The 8993-nt window shown below is 35.8% G+C and overlaps 1 protein-coding gene across 2 annotated transcripts in view; it reads left to right on the top strand.

The window, feature by feature from the left end:
• Positions 1 to 8993, top strand: part of LOC107684949 (collagen alpha-6(IV) chain-like) — a 125749-nt gene that overhangs the window by 67062 nt on the left and 49694 nt on the right. The gene's annotated exons all lie outside the window — the stretch shown is intronic.

Here is an 8993-nt window from a genome sequence, read left to right as displayed (position 1 = left end):
TCGGTTGGGGTTCCAAGTGAACCGTACCGTTACCAAAACGTGACGTGTAAACTCTGCTGATCACGGATTGGCTGGAGAGAATCGTCACTACCTCCGTCACTGAACTTGCGACGCAAACACAACAGAACCGTTAGATTTAAATCAGCACAGCCAGCAAAGGATCGAACGCAACTGTTTTGAATGAGCGCACCTTTTTTTAACAACCAAAAAGTTTTGTTGTCTGTTGTGGAAGAACAGACATTCCTCTGTTGATAGCAGAGGAGCGGATCCAGCGAGAGCTTGATAGGGCGAAGCGGAATGAAAACGTTTTTTTTAGGAGTCGTGGTAGTAGAGGCGGCGCAACTATAATGACATGTGAATAATCCCGCCCACTCTAAAGCAGTACTGAACTGCAGTGGAAACGCAAACCGTGCCGTGCTGTACTGAGCCGTGCCGAGCCGAGTCGTACCACGCAGTGGAAAAGCGCCATTATGCTCACCAAGGCTGCATTTATTTGATCAAAATACAGTAAAAACAGCAATTTTGTGAAAAATGATTACAATTTTAAAGGACTTTTCTTTTTTGAATACATTTTAAAATATGATTTATCTCTGTGATGGCAAAGCTGAATTTTTAGCAGCCAATATTCCAGTCTTCTGTGTCACATGATCCTTCAGAAATCACTCAAACATGATGATTTGCACCTCAAGAAACATTTCTTATTTTCATATAAGAATCAGTGTTGAACAGTTGTGCTGCTTAATATTTTTGTGGAACACTTGTGGAATAATTTTTGTGATACATTTATTTTTTTCAGGATTCCCTGATGAATAGAAAGTTCAGAAGAACAGCATTTATTTGAAATATCATTTTTTTCATAATGTAAAAGTCTTTGCTGTCACCTTTGAACAATTTAATGCATCCTTGCTGAATAAAAGTATGAAATTCTTTAAAAAATCTTACAGACCCCAGACTTTTGAACAGTAGTGTATATTAATCTGCATGAAGTATTGAGTTGTGCTTTCTCTGTTGGCACATAGAAGTAAGTGATAATGTAATGTCATAATTTTGATATAAACAAATAGAAAATCAAATGAAATTGCACATTGGTGTTAAGAATATTCTAGCAATCATATTTGATTAATTTCGAAGTAGAGATGTTGCTGTTTTAAAAACTAACTTGTAATTTATTTAAGGCACGTTTTGTCTGACGTCAAGAATAAGTGGAGCTTCATAGAAAGTGTTACCGCTGTAGTTCTCAGACAAATACAAATACACCTGCATGAGGCCATTCCTGAAGCATCTGTTTCCAGCTGTCTCAGAGTCCTCCTTAAAGACAAACATCAGCCATGATGAGCGTTCTTCTTTGGTCAGCCACCCAACAAAAACAGGCGCCCATTCTGGTCTCGTTTGGACCAATAACATCCGCTTCCAGACAGGTCAAAGGTTGCAGGATGCTGACATAATGGTTGGGTTAAGGGCAGCCAAAGAAAAGCAACACTGGCTTTCATGTGTGCAAAGCATGTGTGACCGCTTTAGCTACCCTGACTCGATCTGTCCCCTCTTGGAGCAACTCCAACCTTGCCTTTTTTGTCTTGATATTGTCTCGATTAGGATTATTAAAAGACACTTTGTCTGAAAGCAGGGATTTTCATAGTGTGTAATATAATGTACAATATATATTTTTTCTGGCATTACATACTACATCAGTCTTATCACAAGTAACTTATCCAAGATTTCACAGTAAACAATAAATATTTAACAAGTAAATACTCGCAGTGAATCAGATAAATGTGTGGAAGTATTATGTGTCTGTTTATGCTGATGTTTCCTTCCTTTCCTCTTTCTTTGATTTCATGAGATGACCAGAACTGATTACAGTTTGATTAATAGTTTTTAAGGGAAGGGTTTAAATGTTAATTGTCTTGATTATGAAGTATTTCATACGTGTTTTGTCATTTAACATTACACCAGTACAGTATCTGAGAAGATAAATATTATTCTAGACAAGTCCTTTTTGAAGTACACTGTAAAATGTTTGTCACACAAAAACGTGTTTCATGTGGTTTCATTGAAGTCAAATTATTTATAAAATTATTATTATACATATTATTTAATATGACTGAGCTTGATTTCATTAGGATACCTAAAAGTAATTCGTGAGGGTCAGATCATGTTACTTGAAGGGGTAGTTCACACAAAATTCTGTCTTCATTTACTTACTCTCATGTTGTTTCAATCCCATAAGACTTTCATTTTCTGAAACAGAAAATAAGACGTTTTTAATTAAACCTAAGAGATTCTGTCCCTCCACTGAAAAATCATTCACTAAAACTCCACCAAAAGTGACTCTTGTCTCTTTAGGAGACTTGGATTAAACCACCTGATTCATATGGATTATTTTACAACCTCTTTATGAACTTTTTGAAGTATCAAAGTTTTAATGGAATGGACTTTCAATGGAGGGACATAAATGTTTCATAAAATATATCTTCATTTGTGTTTCGAAGATAAATGAAAGTCTTATGGGTTTGTTGGAATGACATGAGTATAAATAATTTATGACAAGAGTTTTCATTTATGGGACAAATATCCCTTTAAGGTAACAGCTGTACTTTCAGCTTTTACAGCATAGAGGAGAAAAAAATCACATAAAAACACAGATGTGCTGTTTTATCCCCTTTTTTGTTATCTGTTTCATCCCCATACCTTGCTCTTCTTTTAGAGGGGGCTGCCTCAAATACAATCACAATCCAAACAAATGTGAATCATGTGTTTAGGCTACAGATGATTTAACCAAACAGCTTGACTAGACAGAAACATGCATGAGGGACACAATCCATAGCTGTTTCATGCATCAGTAAGCGTGTTTACATGCACAGTTATAATCATACTATAATCATACTGTCTTTCAATGCAAGCACACAAGCACTGTCTAGTGCTATTATTTGTAAGATTGGCATGAGTGCAGTCTAAAGGAATAAAGCATTTATGATGAATTAATGTCTTAGTCTGACTGAAATTTAACATTTAAAATGCATGTAAACCAATTAACTGTAAACAGCTGGGTGTCATGTGTTGATCCAGATCAAGAGGAATTAACCTGCAGAGTGTAAACAATCCTTACTTGTTAAGACTGACCCAGTGTATTTGAGTGTTAACTCTTACAGATTAGGTTAATCAAGACTCATAAAGTTCCATCCAGATGTAAATTATTTACACTTCCTGTTTGTTTGTTTTGTATCCTTGTCTTTGGTGTTGTTCTAAAGCATAATCATTTATAATAAGATGAAAGGAGGTGAGAGGTCATTTTCACAACGACCCCAACATGACCTTTGGCCCTAGTGACCTTTGACCCCTGGGGTGACGTCTTGATCTACCAGGGTGAATTTGTTAGAAAGTGTCTTAGTTAAAAACCACACTTTCTTCGCATGAAAGTCAGTTGTATCTATGGAAATAAGACTGTCCCCAACTGGAAATCATATGTAAGTTGTAACGCTTGCATAGTAAAATGGATGTGGGATTAATGCATCATATTCATGCCAGCATATATGCAATAGGACTGTACATATAACAAGATAAGAAAATATTGTTGGTACTTAATTTCAGATGTATAATCTGATATGAGGTTACAGCAATGAAATCTGATTACCTATATGCTGATAGATTGCAAAACACTGTGTAATGCATACATTGCTCTCTCTCCATCTCTCTTCCTAATCCTTTTCATTCTTTGCCTCTGGCATTGTTATTACATACACATAGTTTATGGAGTCTTTATGTGTAAATGTCTTAATCATGGAAAACAGACACATACAGTATTTTGCTCGGAAAATATAAATATATAGCCAGTGTTGTTTGATGTCTGAAACTTGTGAAAGCTTTTTCTGGCAGCCTTTTATCCTATTTGTTGTGTGTGTGTGTGTGTGCGTGCGTGTGTGCGTGCGTGCGTGCGTGCAACTTTATTCAGTAATTCCAGATTCTAATAACATTTTATTAGACACATTTTTTATTGGAAAAGTGTGACCCCTAATTACAAGTAGCCATTGTCACATCTGTTATTGTTATTATTAGTGCTGTCAAACGATTAATCGCATCAAAAATAAAGGTTTTTGTTTACATAATATGTGTGTACTGTATATATTTATTATGTATATATAAATACAAACACATGCATGTACATATTAAAGAAAATATGTTATGTTTATATATTAGATATATTTATGTATAATATAAAATATAAGAATATAAATATATAAATGTATATACATGTAAATATTAAAAAATATATATGCTCTATGTGTGTGTATTTATACATAATAAATATACACAGTACAGATACATATATTATGTATATAAAAACTTTTATTTTGGATGCGATTAATCGCGAATAATCGTTTGTCAGCACTAATTATTATTGTTATTATTATTATTAATAAAAGTGCTTTCCTCTTTTTTGAATATGATTCTGAATATTTGTATTTACAGTCTGAAATATGGGGACATTTTAAATTGTATTTTTATAGCCTTTTGGCTGTATACTCTCTTTTCTATGGTTATACATACTGTATATGTTTAAACACACATATAATGCTGAGCCAAAAAAAAAACTCATCCAAGCATGCACAGAAACACACATTTATATACTGTATATTATGCTGCTAAAAAGACCTGAAGAAAATAAACAAACCAGGTAAATGTTTCCAGAAAGCTTTAAAGTAGATATTTTCAAATGAAGGTCTCACATAAAACCATTAGCATTAAATGGCCAGCTGTTTATAAAGGTTGCACGCACACTTGAACACAACGTGACTCATTTGACTCATTCATATGTTACATTTGCATGCCTTTGGGGTTACGTTTTGAACAAGAGATATACTGCTGAGTCAGAGCATGTGTGTTTTCACTGCTGTCTGCCTGGCACTGCTGCTTCTTTCGCTTCTGCAGGCGAGGTGGTGCACTCAGAGAAATTTGGTTATCATGGCTGAATCACTCAGTCCGCACCCTGCCCCTTTTTGATGCGTTTCCTAATGCTGCTTCCATCACCGCTCCCGATGAACACACGGTGCGACAGGTAAAATCACGCCTGAGCCTCGCTGCCCACGAACAATGGTTCCTACCAAATCCTCAGAGCCAACAGGACTGAGCCGGGGGAATCTGTTGGCTCATGGATTCTGTTGGCCGTTCCGACAGGAAGTGAGGTGCATGCTTGCTAGCCAGGCGAGTAAGACTTGGGTGGCTTAGAAAGGCAGAATGAGTTCTATTGTGTCCATTGTGAGGGGCCAGATTTGTGCCACAAACGAAGCAGTCTAGTGCATGTTAATTTGGCTATAAGTCATTTTTTCCATCTTCGTGTTGTTAATATCGGTGTATACAAGTTGAAACCCTATTGAGCGGTGTGTGAAGGAGACAGATGAGAGCCGATCACAGTCTTGAAATGCCTCGTGGTGATAGAAAAGAGCGCTGTAGTGGTTTTTAAAGCTTTCTGCTTGTTTGTGGGGCATTTGTTTGGTGGTGGAATGCAATTCAAATCATTATCAGAATAGTCTTCTCACCGGTCACACCACTTAGCGTAAATCAAACAACTAGATTTCACTGTTTTCTAGGAAAATGGGTGTTGCCCATGCTAAAGTCACCAATCCATGTCAATTTTTGTTCCTAGAGGGCCGCTTCCCCTGTTAAAAAAACAGCAAATGCGGGTTAGGTATGTTTTGAAGCATGTCAGCTGGTTTGAACTGGTTTCAGCTGGTCCTTAGTTGGTCATGAGCTGGTTTAAGCTGGTCCTGAGCTGGTTGTAAGCTGGTTATGAGCTGGTCCTGTTTCAAGTTTCAAGAACTTTGTTTTTCAGCAAAAACAGTAGTTGTTGAGGGTGGAAAAGAGAAGTTTGACTTGATTACATCTTAACTTGAGGTTCGTCATGGTACTGTTGTGAATGGCAGCGGAGACTGACCCGAAAGAGAAGAAATTGTTAAATAAATTCATTATTTTTGTTTTCTTTGCACACAAAAAGCATTCTCGTAGCTTCATAACATTATGGTTGAACCACTGATGTCACATGGACTATTTTAACAATATCCTTACTACCTTTCTGGGCCTTGAATGTGGTAGTTGTGTTGCTGTCTATGCAGGGTCAGAAAGCTTTCATATTTCATCAAAAATATCTTAATGTTTGTTCTGAAGATGAACGAAGGTCTTACGAGTTTGGAACAACATGAGAGTGAGTAATTAATGACAGAATTTTTATTTTTGAGTAAACAATCGCTTTAATGTTAATTTCAACTTTACTACATTATTAAACTCAAAAGCTGTCTGTTAATATTTAATGGACCTGAGCTACAGTAACATGAACTAACAATGAACATGTATTTTTAATGTTAACAAAGATTAATAAAAACTGTAAAAAAATGTATTACTCATTTTAGCTAATATTAGTTAATGAATCAACTAACACTGACTAATGGACCTGTATTGTAAAGGGTTAACTATTATTTTAATACATTAATAACAGTTTATTAATTTAAATAAAGTCATCCTGTGGTCCACTTGAAACTTTACTGAGGCCCCCTTGTGGCCCCCGGTATCATGGTTGAGAACCATTGCTATATATTACCCAGAATAAGTTTATGTGATTGTTTTGCTCATTTGCTTGTCTGTTCATTTGTCTGTTCTCCACTGAACATATGTAGGAAATCTTCACCAGACTGATAGCATTCAATAACTGGTGAGAGTATTTTGATAATTATACTGTAGATTACTCAACTGCACACAGATCTTGTCTAATACTTGGTGGTTTCCCAATACCAACCACTGTTAAACCTCAAACCAAGACGGCAAGTCTGGTTTAGCCTCAGATTGAATGTTCAGCTGCAGACTGCTGATATGGGCAAGAAGTGACACATTCCTCCCCACTGTCAGAGGAACAGCTTGAAGGATAAAATTAAACCACATTAAAAGTGAAACTTCCTACAAAAGACCTTATGGAAAGCTGATGCATTGAAACATCTATACTTTCTGTGCTATTGTTCTGTATTTCTCCACACTTACACTCTATACTTCTTTACTGTGGTAGAAGTGCCTTGAAAGAATCCACACGATGATGGCACATGGATGCATACCGATGCATGCTGAAAAGGGCCTGCAGCTGATTGCTTCAATCAAAAAATGTGCATACACCCCCAAGGATCATGGGATTTTTGTGGCTATAATCCTGTTAAGATCTCAGTTCTTGTTTTTTGTTTTGTATTGTACCATGTGATGAGCTGCAAAACATTTTTATACTGTAGTTCCAGTAAAGTTGAAAACCTTTCCTACAAAAGCAGATTGATTTTATTTAGACACTGTTTTGAACGTAAGGTTTATTCAGAGTGCTTTTTGCTTTCAAGAAACACAGTTTTCCTCATCTGTGTGCCCATCAGTGGCCAACTGACAGCACACTTCACTTTTTTATTGTTATAATGTATTTTATTTGTATTTTCTGGCAGACATATAGAAATATTGACTTGACCATTGCACTAGATAATTTAGAAGTTTGAGACACGCAGTAAGTGATCTCACCTCTCACATAAAAAAAAAATAAAAAGGCTTGTGTTCAGCTGTCCAGTTCATATTACATTGACTAACCACCATGCCACAGCTCTAACAATATTTTTTAATGCTGCTAATAATTATTTCTTAGTAATAGCAGCTTTAACTTGCCTCGGAGTAAGTGCGGTCATGCATATGCTCATCTTCAGTCTTGTTTTATATGGGAATACTTCATAATGGGGGTCTGACTGAGTGGTCACGCTTGAAATGCAGTCACAGCCAGGCTCTTCCCTGGTAAGAAAAAGATCTTAAATTGAAGATTAAGTTTTTCTGGTCTGTTGAGTCAAAGAGGAGTATGTTGCCAAATGACACTTCCTGCTGTCAATACTCATTTTTTACCTGCCCTTTTATAACCAATGCCCTGAATAATCCAATCAATCGTTCTGTACTCTATGTACAGCGACCAGCTGCATTGCGTTTAAATGCTGGATTGTGTCGCCCCCATTTGGTTAGCAGTGAGTATTACTGGTGATTATGACAGTGAGGTCAATTAATGTTGCTATCTATACTATGCAGATTATAAATTATTTTATTATATTTTTGTATACATTTTCTCTTTTTTCTAATTACACTTAAACGGAATAACTGAAATTTTTTCAAAGTTGGGTAAAAAGTACATGGTTACAGCAACAAACATTCTTGTTTTGTGTGTGTGTGTGTTTATCAGCATTCCCTTTAGCATATTAGTGCTGTCAAACGATTAATCGCATCTAAAATAAACGTTTTTGTTTATATAATATATGTGTGTGTACATTTATGTATATATAAATATGCACACATACAGTATATATTTTGAAAATATTTACATGTATATATTTGTATTCATATAATTTATATTATATAAATATATTTCATATATAAACAACATTTTTCTTAAATATATACATGCATGTCATGTCAAGTGGATATGAATTAGGCCTGTACAGCAAAGCAGCATTCACTGCATGGAACTGCAAAGTATAGACATTCCAAGTTGCAAGGTCCTGGAATGATGACATTAAAATGAATGCTTTCACAACAGAATACTCTGACTGTCACAATTCACTAGAGAGGAACGAGGAGACGCTGGAGAATACTTTAACTAGACTAATTCCATGAACCAAGGGAGACAAACTCAAGAACACAGGATGACGTATAACAGCGGACAGAGAACTAGGGACCGGGAACACTTTAAATACACAGAACAGGATGATGGGATGACAAGACACACCTGGGATCAATGGAAAGGAAACAGGAAACACCTGGGACAAATTAAACATGGGAAAGGAAGGCACATGAGGAAAACAACCACAAAACAGAGTCTGACACATATATTATGTCAACAAACTTTTATTTTGGATGCGATTAATTGCGATGAATAGTTTGACAGCTCTAATATATATATATATATATATATATATATATATATATACACACACACATAATATATA

This window comes from Sinocyclocheilus anshuiensis, unplaced genomic scaffold, assembly GCF_001515605.1.
Source record: "Sinocyclocheilus anshuiensis isolate Anshui unplaced genomic scaffold, SAMN03320099.WGS_v1.1 scaffold49, whole genome shotgun sequence".
Classification (NCBI taxonomy): domain Eukaryota; kingdom Metazoa; phylum Chordata; class Actinopteri; order Cypriniformes; family Cyprinidae; genus Sinocyclocheilus; species Sinocyclocheilus anshuiensis.
Note: the sequence above shows the minus strand (reverse complement) of the source record. Positions and strands in the feature narration are given on the sequence as shown.